Genomic DNA, 18,407 nt, shown 5'->3' on the forward strand with positions numbered 1-18,407 from the left:
GCCGTGATGTGCTCAGTCTGCATGGAGAGAAGCCCTGGAGGGTGAGATGTAATGAAGAGAGAGAGAGAGAGATGCGTCAGGGAATACCAAGGCAGCGGACATGTGGGCAGGAGACCATCTTGGAAGTTTTCTAGGTAGTTGCGCGCTTCCTTAGTTCCAAGCTCGGTTTCCTAGTTGCACAGCTGATGCCACGTGAATGAGGGACAGCCTGCCTGACAGAGCCCTTTCTGAATTTGTGACCCACAAGATTATGAGGAATAATCCAAAATTGGGGAAAAAATAAGTGGTGTGGGTTCTGCTTCTGTTAATGGTCCTGTAAGCTGCTGTAGGACTGAACCTCCTGCAAATAATAATTACAGACTCTGGACAAAAGACAGCCATGTGAAAATAATCAAATTTGACACAAACAGGCAATTTTGGAATTGAATTGCCCCTTGGAAGAAGGGAGTGGCACAGCGTGTGCTCTGTAAGACACTTAAAACTCTAAAAGAAAATCTGCACTCCTTTCATCTTAAAGATTAAATGGACAGTTTGGAGGAAGCACAGCCATTGGAAAGTGAAGGAGGGACTCCTGGGAAGGAGAAAGCAAGCCCCAAATTCTGTGTATCAGCTGTCTGAATCCATGCGATGCCTGAATCACACATGTAGGGCAGGATCCAAGCAGCTAAGCTACGGATAAAAGAATTGTACTGAGTTTTGAGCTGCCACACCAGATTTGACAGTGTAACTCCAACCAAGATAATTGCCTGCTAAAATAAAAATATCAACATTCTTTAGAAGAATATAATAGAATCCAGAGTTTCCATAGCATAGTATTCTCAATGTCCAGGATAGAATTCAAGCTTACTTTAAGCACAAGAAAATATGACCCATTCTCCAAGAGAAAAAAGATAATCAGCAGAGACTACAATGACACAGATGTTGGGTTTAGCAGACAAAGATTTGAAAGCAACTCTAACTATGCCCAAGGATGTAAAGGAAAATATGCTTCTAATGAATGAAAAGATAGTCAGCAGAGAAATAGACACCAAAAAGAGAACCAAATGGAACATCTAGAATTGAAAAATATAGTATCCAAAATAAAATTTAAAAATTTTACTGAATGAGCTTGACAACTTAAGAGATGACAGAGTAAAGAGTCAGTGAGCTTGGAGATAGGACAGTAGGAATCATCCAGTTGGAAGAGCAGAGAAAAGATCGAGAATAAAATGGTCATCTTTAGATGGCTAAGTTTTGGAGGAATAGTATGTTGTGTAGCATTTGATAGTTAGCATACTTTCTACAGGACATGGCCCAGAACCAAATGCCAGATAACTTGCTCTCATGTGTATACCATTTCGACTCCTCCTCATTTTCAAACAGGTGTGAGTGGAAGACTACTAATCCCCTCCCCACCCTGGAAAATTACTGGACCGATTTTTGTAAGAGAAAGTTGATAGAGAATAAAACACACTTTGCCTTTTTAATGACCAAGACTGCCTTTCTTGAGGAGCACAAAAGAGGTGGTTTTTCTTGTGTTTAACTATTCTTTTGTTGCTAATTTGGATTGGCCTCTTATAGGAACAAAATGTAGTAACCCTTAAAAGGCTTATGAAATAACTCACCGAAGTCAGGATCAGATTGCACCATAAGTAAATATGGAGCGTGCCCAGGTGCTGCTGTGGAGAGGTCACTGGGGCTCACAGGAAGTCGGGCTGTGTTTCTTCACGTGTGCAATTGCTAATGGCACTGCTGATTTCTGAGCAAACATTCTCGAAGGTATGAAGAAGTTCATTCTTTGAGTATAAGAATGCCTCTGTTTCTCCTGCTTTCTTACCTATGCCAACAAAATGCCTTCCCTGAAAGCATGACTTCTGGGATCTGTTTCTCCTTCCGAAGAATCTGCCACAACGTCACAGTCTTACTCTGCATGTTTCTGGATTCTTGTCGCCAAATCCTGATTCTAGCTGGGTGTGACAGACCTTGACCTTGCCCATTGTTGCCTCAAAGAATAGAGGTCACGTGCTCTAAAGATGACTTTAGTTACGATTTTAGAGAAATGGATGATAATGTAGCAGGTCTTTTTCACCAGGCTGTTAATTCTCATTGTGTTGTCCAGATGACTATCCCACTTCTACCCAAATTTGGGCCCAAAGGGAAATTTGGCTTTCTCTGCTCTGAGACTAAAGATTTGAGTTAGGGGGATTTTGTATCCTCTAACGGGATTTAGTTCCTCCTTCACCTGGAAGGAGGGTCTGATGACCTCTTTCGTGTTTACTATGTCACAGGGTTGTGCATAGTGACTTAACATGTATTCTCAACTTGGATCTTTGTATCAGCCCTGGGAAGCAGGTTCTGCTGACCACATTTAGGAGAGGCTGTCAGGTGGTTGAGTTGCGTTGTCCAGAGTAGAATTTAGATTTGTCTGACTGAGCTCCTGGGCCTGTGCTCTCTTCCCTGGACCGCATATCTCTTCCTGTGAAGCTTTCATTCTAGCAGCACCTAGGGACTATCCTTGCTTCTTTGAACTAGGATCCCAAGATGATTGACTAATGATTGTCCTAGATCTTTGTGCACTACCAGTTGCTCTGAGGTTTGATCAGAAGCCATTTCAGCCCAGCTGGGTCTCTGTGCTTGCCTGTATCCCTTCAGTCATTGCATCGAACGTGGTGCCCACCTACTGGATGGCACCCCTTACAGTTGGGTGGCCAAAGGGTGGCCCTTTCCCTGTTACAAAGGTCTTCTCATCCGCGTTAGTTTGTTGGAGCCTTAGGACACCTCTGTGGAAAAGACTGAAAAGCCATCATCATTTTCTTTTTTTATTTTTTTTTTATTTTTATTTATTTGACAGAGAGAGAGAGAAGGAACACAAGCAGAGGGAGAGGGAGAGGGAGAGAGAAGCAGGCTTCCCGCGGAGCAGGGAGCCCGATGCGGGGCTCGATCCCAGGATACTGGGATCATGACCTGAGCTGAAGGCAGATGCTTAACGACTGAGCCACCCAGGCGTCCCCATCATCATTTTCTAAATGAGGAGACCAGCGCTCAGAGAGACTGTGATTTAGTTCCATTAGCGTTTATTCAGTGGGAACCACTGAGCTGCCTGCCTGGGGGAGACAGAGTCACCATAGTAGGCCTGTCAGAGAGGAGCAGGTGTGGTCCTCTGGGCAGGCTGTGCCAGCAGCAGCCCCCTCTAAGCAGGGACGGGGCCCGGACTGCACCATCGTGATAGGAAGGGTGATAACCCCCTTTTGCGTTTGTGTCTTTGGGCTGTATTTAAGGGAGTCAGATATGTCTGGCCTCAAATGAAAAATCTGCCTCGGGAAATTATTTCCCCAGTCCTCCTGTGGATCTTGAACTCTTAAGTCTGCGCACGTGATGAGTCGTAGTGTTTCCTGGATTGTAAAGGAGTCACTGGACTTCCCTTTCCCAGGTCGTAGTAGGGAGCTGTTCCCAAACACTTGGTGACTTCTATTCTTACCTTGTTTTTTGTGCTCGACAAAACATAGTATTTCCTTGCTACTCTGTACTGATTAGTTTACTTTTAAACCTTTGTGGACCTGAAATGGAGATTCTGTTTTGGTTTCTATTGTAAGAAGCACATGGGTATTAATGCTGTAAATACGAAGAAAGCATTCTTTGGCTTCCTCTTTGTTAGCGTAAGGAATGCATGGTGTGCTTTTTTTCTTCCCTGTTCTTCTTTCCTTCGCTATTGTCAGAAATGCTTTAAGTGAATTCTTGATGAGACAAAAACCAAAACATGGTTGCTGTTTTTTTCCATAAAAGCTGATTGCATTTTTTTTTCAAAGTGGATAGGCAAATGAACTAGTTTGTCTACCTTCATCCCCCCGCCCCCCAAGAAATTCTATTGACTAATAAGTTGGGCCATCCACAGTTTGGATTATTCAGTCCATTCTGCCAAAAGTTTTGTGGAAATGCTGCTCAGTTTCTTCTTTTCCTTCTCCTCCTCCCTGATAGAAAAGATTCCCAGCATTCACACATACGTTTGCTCCCATGTGTTCAAACATATGCACATAGCAAGCCTTCATTACAGCCGTGACTTCGTTTTAAAAATAAGTCTATAGTGTACAGAAAAGTTGAGCATGAGAAGACCAGAAACTGGCCAATTCTGAATTCCAGCTCAGAATTACCTATTATGAAGGTAGGTTTCATTTATATACATGAAAAATCTCTGATATATTTTTCATTAAAATGTTTTGCCCATTATCCCCGACATCTAAATTGTGCCTCCCACGTAGTAGGCATTTGGTAAATTTTTCTTGCTTAAGAATTTATTTTTAAAATATTTGTCCAGTGTCCATTACATACTGAGCACAGTTTTAGGTTCTGGAAATATAAAGCAAGTAAGACATGATTCTTGTCTTCAAGGAGTGTATATTTTACTATAAAATTTCCTTACTGGGGCGCCTGGGTGGCTCAGTTGTTAAGCGTCTGCCTTCGGCTCAGGTCGTGATCTCAGGGTACTGGGATTGAGCCGCACTCAGCGGGAAGCCTGCTTCTCCCTCTCCCACTCCCCCTGCTTGTGTTCCCTTTCTTGCTGTGTCTCTCTGTCAAATAAATAAATAAAATCTTAAAAAAAAAAAATAATAAAATTTCCTTACTATATTTGCAGACAGAGACATGTAGTAGAAAGAAAATAACTTCCCAAATGAAAAGCAATGTTCCTCTAAATTTTGGGTTCTGTAATTATTTTTGAAAGTCTTTTTTATGTTTACAATATATTTGAATATACTCTAACTTACTGTAATTTGTCTCATTTTTATTTGACTTACCCATATCTATATTTTAGACCATAAGAACGTCTACCTAGTGTAAAACTTGCAAGGAGTTAGACGGTATGTTTTTAATCCCAAATAGGCTTTGTAGATCTGAGTATATTTTTTTCATTAACTGTAAATAAAGTTTCAACTAAATTTACAATTGTTAAGTATTCGTAACATGATCATTTTTTAGCTCCTTTTTTGGGGAGGGGGATGGATGCCCTCAGGTTTTCACATCTAGATGTGAGGGGTCAAGAGCGGGCTAACTATTAAACCCTTTTTTTTAATGATTCTATTTGACGTGTTCTCAAGTAGTGTATCTGCCCATAAAATCATGAAGCTTCAATGATCGATTGCTGTTTCCTCATCATTTTATTCAGGTGGTTGCTCTGCGTGAGGGTTTGTACTTGTTTCTCCTGCGCCCGTGTACTGGCTGAGTCGTCAGCTCCCCGGGTAATTGATGGTTGTGCAGAGAAATGAATGCGTGGCCAGGGTGGGATTTCCTTTGCGCTGCTGTAAAGCGGGCCCTAGGCTCTCTATTCTCATGCAAGACCAGCGTCTGCACGCTTGGCCCGTGCTAGCTAGTGCTATGTGCACTTGCCAGCCTGCCCGTGTCCTTTGCCCGGGTGACCTTAGCTTGGCCTTTGGTACTCAAGGTCAGAAGGTGCCTTCTCTGCAGAACCTTCTCAGATCACCACAGAAGGCCCACACTCTCCTCTCTAGCCTGTACCTGCTACTCTTAATGCCCGACTTTATCCTTGACTTGTAAATACAGTACTGGCTTTGGGTTCCAGCACGTTTCCGGATATGTGTGTTGTTACAGCTCCAGTGTAATACACACATATAAAGTGACCCCTGGCAAATCATGCTCAGTTTGATTTGGGCGTCACTCACTTTACCTTAGCCAGCCCAGTTCGTAGTCCTCCCCACCCCCCCACTCCATCCGTCTCCCCCTCCCCGCCCGCCCCACCGACCAGGGGTTCCTCGCTTCTCCCTTGATGATTAGTCTTTCATGAGTCTGCTCTTCCTGGTTGATAATGGCGTAATCTGCACTCTCTGCCAGGGACATATTTTTCCCCTTTTACAGGAATCTAACATAGTGTACCTCAATGCCTGACTACTTGGGGAATTCCAGGGAGGCTGCTGAAAACATCCCGGCAGTGGGCTCGCCCATCAGTGGCTCCTCGGTCTTTGTGCTGTTTGTCACATTCAGCTCCACAAATATGGGTGATGCGCATACAGGAAGCTTCGAGTAGTACAGGGAACCCAGACGGGGCCTCGTGGTTAGATACCCCAGGTCTGCCTCATGGTTTTACCGGCTCAGCTGTGTGAGCTTGGGCAGATGATTTCACCTCTCCGAGTCTCAGCTCCTGCGTGTATAAAATGGAGACTGACACCTGCTGGTGGGGCTGGCAGGAGGAAGTGTGATCACGTATGTGACGTGTCTGATGGCGTGTGTGCGGCCTCTCAACCTCCGTTCTGGGCAGCTCTGGTTCACGCCAGTGTCTCCCAGCGCGTGTATTGAAGTAGAAGTTTGTAGACAGCATTTCGCAGGTATTTACAAATTACAAAGTAATCCTCACGTTCTGTACTCTGTGTTCATCACCTTTCTTAATAGACGGGACTTTTTGGAGGAAGTAAAGTGAAGCAAACATGAGAACTTTCTTCAGGACCAGAATCCTTTTTTTCCTTGTCAGTTTGACCACGCATGCTCTCTGCATTGAATTTGTCTTTTGTTACTGTCTTGTAAAGAGCCCAAGTGTTTTCTGTGTGGATCCCTGAATCCGTTCTAGCTCACTTCTGAGAGTGTGTTAAGGAACTTTCAAATGACGGGCCTGTGGCCTGTCTCGGTGAGCCTCTGTGTTTTCCTCGGTTAGAAACAAGTTGCACAGAATCCCAGTTTATTGATTTGAAGATTGAATGTATAGGCAAGATCTGGCTTGCTTAGAATTCCTCTTCTTTGTAATGTAATCCCAGTTCAAGAAATATGTCAAAATTCATAAATCAAGCTGTCACCATTAGTTTCCTGAACCTACAGTTCCTGTTACAGTAGGTGAAATTAACATTCCTATCTAGAGGACACATAACATGGCTTAGCTTGGTGCAGCTGTAAATTTTTTCTTTTTAAAGACCCAAAACCCCTTTTTGTGTCTCATCATAGAGTGATCAGCTTGTTCGTTTGCAGAAAAGAGGTAAATTATTTAAAAGGAAGAACCACAGTAAATATGTAAATAAAAGGTAATGATCTGCTGTTCTCTGTTATTTGACTCTTGCGCACAAACTAGGCCCTGGGCCCCTGCGGATGATGCCACCGCCATCTCTCAGTTCCTCACCGGGCTGTGAGCTCTTTGAAGGCAGCACGCACCCGGTGTAACCCATGGTGTGCGGCGTCATGGACGTGTACCCCGTTTTACTGGCTAATCAAAGCCCGGAGGAGCTAAGTTCCTTGCTTGGAGTGATAGCAACCAGAATTCCCAGTCCAGGACCAGACTCTCAAGACTGGGATGCCAGTGTTTCTGCACTCCGCAGAGGGGGACATCTCTTGATTTCTTGAGGTCTGTCATTTGGGATCTTTGGCCAGCTCTGTGTGAATCCTTAGAGTCGGCACCTTTTGTCGAGCAGCGCAGGGGGGCGCTAGTGGCAGAGTCCTTCGGGACAGTGCTCACGTTTCGTGGTTCTTGTGAACTGTCTTTGACCTCTGAAGTGCTCCCTGGAGGTTAGTGTAGAGAACTGCGTTTCTGGGATGTGCGAATTCTGAGAAGCACCGTTTACCCATAGCCTCCATACCAAAAGGGAAGATATTGGGCAAGTATTTGTCCGTGGTGACTCAGCACTTTATGAAAGCCTGGAATCCAGTTTTCTCAACTGCCACTCCGTTTTCTTTACTGTGCCCTGTGATCAGTTTCTAGACAACAGGGATTTTAAACGGATTTGTGTTTAACAGTAAAAACAATTATTTCACAGTATCCATAACAAGAAATATCTGAGACTTTAGGTGAAGGAAAACCAGCCACATAAACTGAGAGAAGTATCTGGTTCCTTGATGGAAAAGTGGGATATTATAAAGCTGTTGTCTTTAAACTCATTTATCTGTTTATTGCTAGACCAGTAAAATCCCACTGAAGGGAAAAAACCCAAGATTTTGACAAAAAAACATGAAACTAATTGGGGAATTGTCTTAGCAATATTAAAATCTACTTTACAGCTAAAATAGTCAACAGTATATGGAGTCTATATATTAGTGGAAGAGAACATGTGCTTTTGGAAGCAGACCCCTGAGAAGTGAGAAGTTGGCCTGTGACAAGGCGAGCCCACCAACCAGAGAGGAGGCAGAGCTTGTTTCATCAGTGAACCAGGAGTAATTGGTTAACTGTGAAAGAAACTGAGCTCCCCCCAGAATCAAGTTGTGTCGACGAAGGAATAAAATGCTACAGCTAGAATCGTGAGAATCTGGAATAGCAGTTCGTCGGTTTTTCAGAATAACCAAGGATGTTTTATGGAGTAGAGGTAATGAAGATTGGTAATGAAGATTATCACAGATTTGACTATTCCTAAGTGTGGAACTCAGCCTTGAACCAGCTTGTACCTGGGTTCTGCCAGACAGTAGGAGGCTGACCTCGAACTAATTATGTATCCTCTCTGTGACTCAGTTTACTCAACCAAAAATGGAGTCCTCATAGGACTCAGGGCAACGGGGGGGTTGTGAGGGGTAAATTAGATGATCCACTTGAGACACATGCTAAGCTTTTAGTCACGGTCAGCTCTATTTATACTTACGTTTATTTCAGTATTATTGTATTATAATAGGAACAACCTACTTTTCCATCAATTGGAAATGTTTAAGTACATTATAGTAATATGATACGCATCCAATAAAAATCATGTTTTCAGAGAGCATCTGTTCTCTTGATAGCACTCAGGATGACGTGGTCAGCAGGACTAAAGGAACAGGACAACACGGGACTGTATGTAACAAGCCCTACTTTCGTGTGCGTCTACGTCGTACGTGGATTTAAGGTGCACAAATGCCCACGCATGCAACAGAGTGACCCTGAACGAATGTACTACATTAGCAGCTCCTCTCTCTGGGTGGTAAATTAATGACGGGTTTCTGTTTCCTGTATACTTTTTGTAGTCTTGACAGTGAATGTGAATTACTTTAATAATAGCAAGAAAGCGCTGTTAAAAAAGGAAAGGGGCACATGGCCAGAGGTCCTGATAAGACAAGAATCTCCGTAGTTCATTAGTAACTGACGTTTTTCTTTCTTCTGCGTGCCTGGTGGGACAACATCGCAGCCCCTCCTTGGCCAAGGTCCCGGGGTTTTAACAGTTACAGTTTCAGTTACATTTTTAATTGAAAGATTTTAATAAGTAAAACGTTGGCATAAGATCTGGATAATATTGCCAACAAATAATTAATAGCCTGGTTGGAGTCGGTAGGTGGTGTGTGAGAGAGAGGGAGGGAGAGAAGAAAATATAAAGAAGAAAATATTCTTCCAACGTGCTGCACATTTTTTCCCCTCATCAAAGGAATGGGAATTTGAATTTACCCTGTGTCGTCAGGTGGTGCGGTTCATGAGGTACATGAGCCTCTGCCGAGTGTCTATGCTTTCTATTACGTATCCCAACCTAGGGAACTCTGAGTGCTCCTTGACGTTGTGAAATTTCTTTATATCTCCCCAGGCTTTGTTTCTTTGGTTCAATGAGAAAAGTGCTCTTATTTCAAATAGTGGAGAGTTCTCTCATTTTTTAAAAGAATAAAGTGGCGCTGTCTGTCACACATCTGAAACAGTTTTGATCTTTAGCATATTTTGTTTTTTTTTTTCTTTCTTTTTTTTTTCCCCCTGGCAGCAACTGAAAATTAAAAGGATCAAAGCCATGTCCCTATAATGGGCTTGTTTCCATCAGGGCTTGAAGGCACAGTCGGACGGCTTCCCCTAGCCTCTTAAAAGCCTATTGCTTATCTTGTTCTGATAGAATTTAATTTCATACCCATTACATTCAAATGGACCAAGAATGATATTTAGTCTCAAGCTGTGGATTTTAGTTTGAATTTAGATCTGCTGCTTTGTTGCACTGAAGAGTAAAGTCAGGAATAATTTTGAGTCCAAGTATGAAGGAATATGCTATTTGGCGTAGTGGCAAGAGCTTTTAGTTCAGCTCAACAAATATGTATCTGCCATATGCTGTGTATCAGCCAGGACTCTAGACATGGCGAATGCAGAAACGGATTTGGCCTCGTGCTTCCTCCCAGGGAATGCACAGTGTAAAGGGGGAGACAGGTGTAAAAACGGATCGTTCCAACAGAGTGGTGTGTGTAATTCAGAGTGGTAGTAGAAGTGTTGTAAATGCTTGGTGGAAATGGCTCACCTTGGAGCTTCCAGAAGAGCCTCAAGGAGCAGGGCGGCGGGTGGAGGGAAAGGTTGGCCTTATGAGCGGGTGTGAGGATCCCCCTGCTGCATGCTGGCCTTGACTGGACCTGAGGGTGGGAGGCGGGGTGCAGAGGGGGCAGGGCAGGCGATGGGGCTTTGTGTGCCTGGCCGATGGGCTCTGAACTCCACTGTCCTAGTAAATTCATTAAAGTATCTTTCATGTCTGAGGATGATCTTGGTTCTCTTTCATAGCCACATGTTCCTTCCTTGCATTCTCTCTGTGTATTTTGTCTTTTGCCATACTTCTGTTCTCTTTCAGACTGTTGTATTATTTCTAGCCCTTGAGGTATGTTTTCTCATTTGTCACCCCCCACCCCAGTTCCTCTCCCCTCTCTCCCTCCCTCCCTCCCTTCTTTCCTCCCTCTCTATCTCTCCGTCTCTGTCTCTCCCTCTCTCCTTCACTCTCCCTCCCTCCCTGTGGTTTACTCCCAGGGGTTTTCCTGGTCCCTGGGTTGTAGACTTGTTCTCACAGAACAGTTTGCCTTTGCTTCCATCTCCTACAGCCCTAGAGGGCCCACACATCCTCCCTTTTACCAGTTTCCGTATTAATGTTATTTCTTGACTCAGGGTTCTGGTAGCACATTAGCAGTGTGAGTGTGGACCCAGCACCTACATGTTGTAGTGGCCCCCCCCCCCCAATCTTTGGACAGACCACAAGCCTCATTAAACTAGTGGACAGAGTTTTCACGAAGTGGCAGCCTCTGGTGGGGGACCTCATTCTACACTGGGGGTTTGCATTCCTTGTCACTGCGCTTTGTAGGCTGAAGGCCACTTGTCTGCAACCCCACCATGGTTCTGAAAACCCAGCCTCTAGGGACTTCGTCCTGGTTGGCTGCTGGACACCTTCACTTCTGTCTACCTCTCTGGCTTTTCATTTCTGGCATTTCGGGGGATGCAAAGTCTGTCCAGTGATGGGATGATGCCCAGGACCCCCAAGTCCTGGAGGGTTAGGCACAGAGATGAGTCCTGTCAGCCAAGTAGAGAACTTCTGGGTCCCTGGGAGCAGGTGGGCTCTAGGGTTTACTGTGTGAGCCTTCCCCTGATTGTCTGCTTCCAGCATCTGCATACTCTTCCCTTCAGCGTGAGAACATTTTGATTTGGGGGAAAAGAAAGTTGAAATTTGTTTTTTGACTTCCTAGCAAGGCAGTCTTGTACATGTCACTTGCTCAGAGTCTGTTTCTTCATCTATAAAATGAGATATTACCTGCCTTACTCATTATGAGGATTGAATTATTATTGATGGTGGTAACATTGATAACTGCCTTTTATGCGTGTCTCCTGTGTGTCCTGGAGTGGGGCATTCTACAGATCTCTTTCATTTCAATCCATCCAACTCCACAGCCGTGTTGCACTGTGTCATTCTGCCTCTCTAGGGTCAGCATGGAGGGAGGGCCCGGCTCACAGCCCGCTAGTCCCTCTCCGTTGATGCTCTTTCTGAAGCTCTTGGAGCAGGGCCTCGGCCTCTCTGAGACACGATCTTGGGCAGGCAGCACCCAGAAATGGGAGCCAAGAGAGGGAGAAGGCTAGGGTCCTTTTCTACCTGTGAGCTGGTCTCTGCCTTCCTTCTGCACAAGGACTGGCTGGCTCTCTTGCCAGGCAGCATTCTTGAGCTCAGGAGTGCTGGGTGCAGGGCCCCAGGAAGGAGAACCCTATGTGGTCCCTTGCTGGTCAGTTTCACCCTCAGAGTGGATAGCCTTCTAGGTTGGCTTCAGGAAGTCTCGAGCCTGCATTGTGCAGAAAACATCTGTGCAGAGCTGCCCTTCCCCTGAGTGAAGAAGGGCCCTGGTTCTCTGTGATCCTCCATCTTCCCTGTGTGGTTCCGTCATGCTGAACCTTTTGTGTCTTTTAGTTCAGATTTACGATAAAGTGTACATGCACCTTGGAGGGGAAACACTTTTTTTTTTTTTTTAAGTAGGCTCCACACACACTGTGGGGCTTGAACTCACAATCCCGAGATCAAGAGTCCGACCCTTAACCGACTGAGCCACCCAGGCGCCCCGGAGGGGAAACACTTGAAAGCCTTATTGGTCTTGTACATATTTGTGTGGTGTGTTACCCTCTTTTCCTGAGTGCAAACTCACTAAGGTGGTTAGGAGAGCCCATGCTTCACTTCTGTGGTCGGTCACTGTGGTCTGTTCTTTGCTTATACTCTTCACGACACTAGTAGTAGTAACTTGGACACCTGCGTTTTCTTTTGGAGAAAAGGCATCGGTTACCTCGGCCACTTACTTCAATTGGGAAAAGAGGATTTTAAGCCTTATTCAAGAGCCTGGAAAAGTAAATTACTTCTAAAATGAGTAATAGCAACCATCACCGTCTTAGAAACACGCAGTGTGTGGTGCCTGTTGTGTGGAGGCCACCCTCTCAGCCCTTCCATCTAGGAGCGCATCTAGCCTCATGACATTTCCTAGGGTAGGCCGTATAATTACCCCCGCCTTATAAATTTGTGAACAGAGGCCCATCGGGCTTGAGTACCTTGTTCAAGGTCACACACAGCCAGTCAGCGGTGGGACCGTGTTAAGAATCCAGGCAACCTGGCTCTAGACCGACGCTCCAGACCAGGCCACGCCGCCTCCCAGCCATCTGCTCTCCTCTCCACGTTTGGCCTAGACTCGGTGTTGGCCGGGTCTCTCTGATAGCTGTCCGTTGGGGACATTGTGAGCCTAAAACAGGATTCTTCCCATTTTCTCTGTATGGTCAGAGCCTTGATTTCAGTGAATGCCTACAGAATACCCAGTATCAATCTTTCAGGTGGAGGAGTAAGTTTTTTGTAAATTAAGTTTAAATAGGTTCTCTTTGCTTATCCAGACAATTTTTAAGTTTTGAAAGACTGACATTTCCAAAAAGATATCTTTATTAAAGAAAATTTTATCCGCTAATATATGATACACACAAACATAGACACGTATACATAAGCAAAGAGAATATGTGTTGTTTAATCATTTAAAGAAAAATCAAGTATTAGCATTAAAAGAAAGTCGCTAAATAGCCATGGTGAACTTTTTAAAAGGTCTTTGCAGTTTCTGTGTGACGTTTTCTGAGGAGGCCCTTAGGCAGGGGAGACCTTGCTCCCTTCCAAGCCGAGGGGCCAATCTGAAGCTTCCGTGTATGTGGTGGGGAGGTGATTGTCCTTTTCAGTTTGAACTATTTGTATTATTTGTATTATTGTACATCTTATGTTACAAATCCTTCCCCAAGCTGCTCTTAGCTCATGTTACTCTTGGACATTTGAATAATTGCTTTAGCGTGAGACTAATTTCTGGGTATGACTTAGTGACAGTGTTAAATTTACCCACTGGAAAAATCCAACGGGAAACTTGAAGAGGAAGCCCTTTTCCGTGGCAGAGTTGGGGGCACGGGGGCCGGTGGAGTTAACTTTTTCGTCTGCTGAATCCCATGGGGTCGATGCGTGAACATGGAGGAGGAGGGAGCCGGCGTGAGGAACATAACTGAGATGAGAGATACAGTTTCAGATGTTTTCTGAAGCAAATCACGCCCTCCTCCTTTCTGTGGCAAGGAGTGACTTTGGGTCTGCACCTGCAGCTCCAAAACGGACAGCCTGGGGGCTGGGGGCGTGGAGGAGGAGGGCTGGGGAAGTCTGAGCAGGGAGGTGGGTGGCGGGGGTGTTGACAGGAGAAATCCGACTGGCAGGCCTCTGGGAGCAAGAGGGGAGGGCGTGTCTCCTGCCTGCTGGAATTTCAGCTCTGGCAACTTTTGGCTACATCCTCCTCCCTCCCCCAACCATAAACACAACACAACACAACACAACAAAAACATATCCCTGTCTTTCCGTGCAGAGAGGTGCAGTACCAGCTGCTCGGTAAAATGTGGCCACGGGGAGACGCACCCTCTGGTTCCTCGGGTTCGGGCCCCAGGCCCCAGCGGGAGCCCTCGGAGCGGCCCAGGATCCTGGCCCAGGAATGCCCCGGCTTCTGAAGTGCACCCTGGCCCAGGCTGGGGCCCCACCCGGAGGGTCATCGGCCCTGGGGTCCCTGAGGAGTGTGGTCCAAAGGGGGAGGAGTGGACGTTTCATTCAGCACTTTGAAGGGAGAAAGAAACCGGTCCTTTCTGTATTCTCTGTAAGACAGATTTGTTTCTAATCTTGAGAAATCATTTTTAGCAGTTTTAGAAGAAACCTTAGTACAGCATCAGGAAATGAGAGGGTAAAAACCTTTTTTTCCACGTGTGTGTAGGATTCAGGGAGTTTTGAGTATACTAACCTCATAAGTCCCATTGTTTTGGAATTTTAGGTGTTAATCAAAATTATGATTAAAATTCTCAAATTGGGGCGCCTGGGTGGCTCAGTCGTTAAGCGTCTGCCTTCAGCTCAGGTCATGATCCCGGGGTCCTGGGATCGAGCCCCGCATCGGGCTCCCTGCTCAGCGGGAAGCCTGCTTCTCCCTCTCCCACTCCCCCTGCTTGTGTTCCCTCTCTCGCGGTGTCTCTCTGTCAAATAAATAAATAAAATCTTTAAAAAAAAAATAAATAAAAATAAAATAAAATTCTCAAATTAATTGGTATTTTATTCTCTTTTAAGTGCTACTCTCCTTTTTGCATAGTTTTTATAACCAGTGCAGCTCGGCTTTATTAGAAAATTAAGCCCTGATGCACTTTTCTCCAAGCAGCCTTAGTCACTTGGGCTATAATGATTAAATTGGCATCTCTTAGACTTTCCTGTGTACACTGTTTATTGATCTTAAATTTGTAAAAGAGAAAACACAAAGTTCAGTTTTGTGGGGAGATGCACACATTCAAACTAAAGTTAATACTTCAGCGTTTGTACGGCAGGGAGTGACGTGGCCCTTTGTCACTGGAACAGTGCCATCAGGAAGGCCCCGTGCAGTGGTTGGGGGCCCCGATGCTGCCGCCACAATCCGGGTCAGCGCCGGTCACCCTGCACTTCCCGGGCTCCTGCCTGACCTTTGGCTCCGAATTGTCCACCCTGCTCACTGCCCTCCGCTGCGAAGTAGGTCTGTGACCTCCCCGGGAGTGTCGTCACGAGAGTTCCCTGAGGCCCCGTGTGCAGGAGCGGGCAGGCGCGGACCGTCAGTGTCTCCACGGGCCACCACAGACCTTCCGGCCGTTTTGGATCCGTTTGAAAGCTCAGCAAATGAAATGACGTATTTGTGGCTTGAAATCTACCCACTTTAGTCTTGGACGTCACTGTTTCTGGGTCAAAACTGTAGATTCAAATGATTGGTTTTGAAGAACTGAACTGCCCTGTGGACGATCACACCTGATTTCCAGATTGCTTCTGCTGTGTGCCAGGTCACAGCTCTGAGAATTCTTCGTTAGCGCCGTGTTTCGTGTGCTGACAATGATCTGGAGATGTTGTTTTAGGTTGCCAGGTGTTAATTTAACACACAAACTGGCCTGTGTGCTTGCGCGTGCATGCATGCCTACACACTCGCGGGAGAGTGCCAGGAGCGGTAATTTAAAGTGAAATTGACAGAGCAGTATGTAATGTTTTATACTTAGGCAAGCTCCTGATGTACAGCTTCATGTGACATCTCGTTTTTTTAAAAGCCCGAGGCATCGGTAATCTTTATAGCAAGAATTCTAGTGCTGTGTTATGCATTCCAGGCTTACCGTCTATTCTGCCCGGTAAATATATGGCTTTTATGGACTTATAAATCATGACAGTAGGATTCATGCATATCCAGAAACGAGGGGATTAAATCTTTACAGAGTTACCAAGATTTAATGTAATTTAGACATTATTCTTGCTTAGAAGTAACATTCTTATCTAAAGGCAGTATATTTCATATCTTTGGAGGGAACTTTAAAAACACATCACCTGAGAAACAAATACTGAGGAAGAGCATACTGTGTGCCAAGCATGATGCTGAGTGCTGGGGAGAGGGATGTGAGAGAGGCGGTCCCAGCCCGTGAGTAACTCAGCACCTAGAGGAAGATGCTAGAAAGGAAAAGTTGTGTTTTTACGATAGAGGTGAGAAGGCGGTGCTGTGTGGTGGGGCGCAGGGCAGGGCAGAGAATCCCCCATTCTTCATGGGGCTCCGAAGCTTGAAGGAAGGAAGAAAGGCTTCCCGAGGGCGTTGATGTGGCGCAAACTTTCAGGATAAGTAGTGTTTAATAATGTTGTCAGCAGGGGCCAGGTTCTCCTAACCGTTCATAAATTCCTCCCTCCCTCCCTCCCTCTCTCCTCTCCTTCACGGGAGCTAAGGAAACCAGGAGGGTGGGTAGAGCAGTTCGTAGTAGCTGGCTTCTCTCTCTAATTTACAGACAACAAAATGCACAGCTATTTCATGAATGGTTTAATGAGTGTCGACAAATGTATACACTTGTGTAACTATCACCCCAATCAAGATGTACAGAACATTTTCATCACCTCCGAAGTTTCTCCCATGTCGAGGCTGGCTTCATGTGGCAGGACAGCATTGTGCAGAGGAGTAATGGCCCTAAGTAAGGAATGAGGAACAGGGCGGAATCTTGGATTGCATTCTTTTCCTATGGTGGAGACAGACTTGTGCTAATCCATCCACATTCCTTTGCTTAGACTCCCCTGGGAGCAGTGGCCCACGTCCTGGCGGTCCTGGCAGACGCCGTGGCCTGGTTCAGGGCCCCCGAAGCAGTACGTCTTTGCCATCTACGGATGATGCTCCTGACCCTCAGCACGTGCTTTTAGCAAGATTTCATGCAGGCCAGGTGCCTCTGAGAGTGGGTCTTCCTTAACATCGACCTCTGTGTGTATACCCAGCACGGGTGGGGTTTGTTCAAGCATCAGGGATTATTACTCCACATTTGTTCCTTTAGCTCGGCAAGCGTTGACGGCATATCTGCCTTGTGTCAGCCTCTGTTAAGCTCTGGGGTCCAAAAGCCGAGTCCGATGCAATTCTTCATCTCGAGTAGCTTATGGTCCAGTGTGGGACACAGACGGTTAAATGGAGAGTTACCCTATAGAAGCGGGTAGTCAGCAGTAACGCTCCTCATCAAGACTTGGGGTATCGGCAGAGCTTCCCGGGAATAACAGGAGTTACCACTTACGTACAGAGTGCTTACTAAGTGCTGGGCACAGTTCTAAGTACTTCGCTCCTTTACTCTTCTTGATGTTATTTTTCCCATTTCGCACTTGAAGACACTGAGGGCCAGAGAAGTTAAGTAATGTGCCCAAAACCACACAGCTCTTAAGTGACATGAGCAAGAAATAAACTTTGTTATTTTAGGCTGCTTGGGTTTTGGGGGGCTGTTTGTCACTGCAGCATAAACTAGCCTATCCCAGCTGGTAAGAACGTCAGTATGGAAGGAATTGGAGAGGAGCCCCCCTCTGCCCCCCTCTCCTCCCACGCGGGGGAGGGGAGGCAGTTGGAAGTTGGCCACGGGCATCTGGAGTGGAGGGAGGCCACAGTGGGGCGTGGAGATAAGATGGGAAACGAATGGAAGACTGGAGAGGAAGCAGACGGGAAAGGCAAGGCTGCAGGAGACGTGGCTCTCAGTGGGCCAGCTGTGGGGAGACGTGAGCTTCTCGTGGCAGCCTTCCAGTTGCAAGGACCACCTCGGGAGTTTGAGCTGAGGTGAAGATACCGTGTAGAATATGGCCGTGAGGCTGTAAAGCGCATCCTTGGCGCTCATCACTCTCCTGAGCATCGGCAGGCGCCTTGCCCAGCGGGAGGGCTCTGAACCTGTCCAGGGGTGGACAAATGAATGTTCTCAAATATGATTACTCTTTTCCCGTTCAGCTTCTCTGAGCTCTTGTTTAATGCCACGTTTCCTCCTTTTTTACTTCCCTCTAACCTTTATAGGAAGATGAGGAGCAAAAACAATAATCGATATAATTGTAGCATAATAGGTATAAACTCCTTTTAAAAAGAGGAAATTAAATGTTTTGTGCTAGAAAATATTTGTCTTTCCTTTTTTGAAACTTCCAAATCCAGTGAATAGGACATTTTATACAAGCCTTTGCTCTTTTTTTTTTTTATCATATACTTCTTCCCTGCTTTTGCCTAGTCATTATTAGTAATTACACAAAGATCTGTTTTAAGCTTACACCCCAGGGAATGGCAGAAGTTGGTTGCTTGTCTAAATGGTCTCTAATTAAAGTTGAAAAAAAATCAGGTCGTCGTGGAGATATTTTTCAAATGTTGGCTAAAACAGAAGAGGCTGGGTTATGAGCAATGAGGTTGCAACTGTTTGTACTTAAGTGGATCGAAGTATAATTTGTTTTTTTTTTTTTAAAAAAACTACATCTGTCTGGGATGTT

At 45.5% G+C, this 18,407-nt stretch overlaps 1 protein-coding gene across 1 annotated transcript in view; it reads left to right on the plus strand.

Annotated features, from left to right (window-relative positions):
- The window catches only part of ATXN10 (ataxin 10), a 166,122-nt gene that overhangs the window by 71,405 nt on the left and 76,310 nt on the right, over positions 1–18,407 (plus strand). The window lies entirely within an intron of this gene.

Source organism: Leptonychotes weddellii, chromosome 5, assembly GCF_054177405.1.
Source record: "Leptonychotes weddellii isolate Sample4059 chromosome 5, ASM5417740v2, whole genome shotgun sequence".
NCBI lineage: Eukaryota > Metazoa > Chordata > Mammalia > Carnivora > Phocidae > Leptonychotes > Leptonychotes weddellii.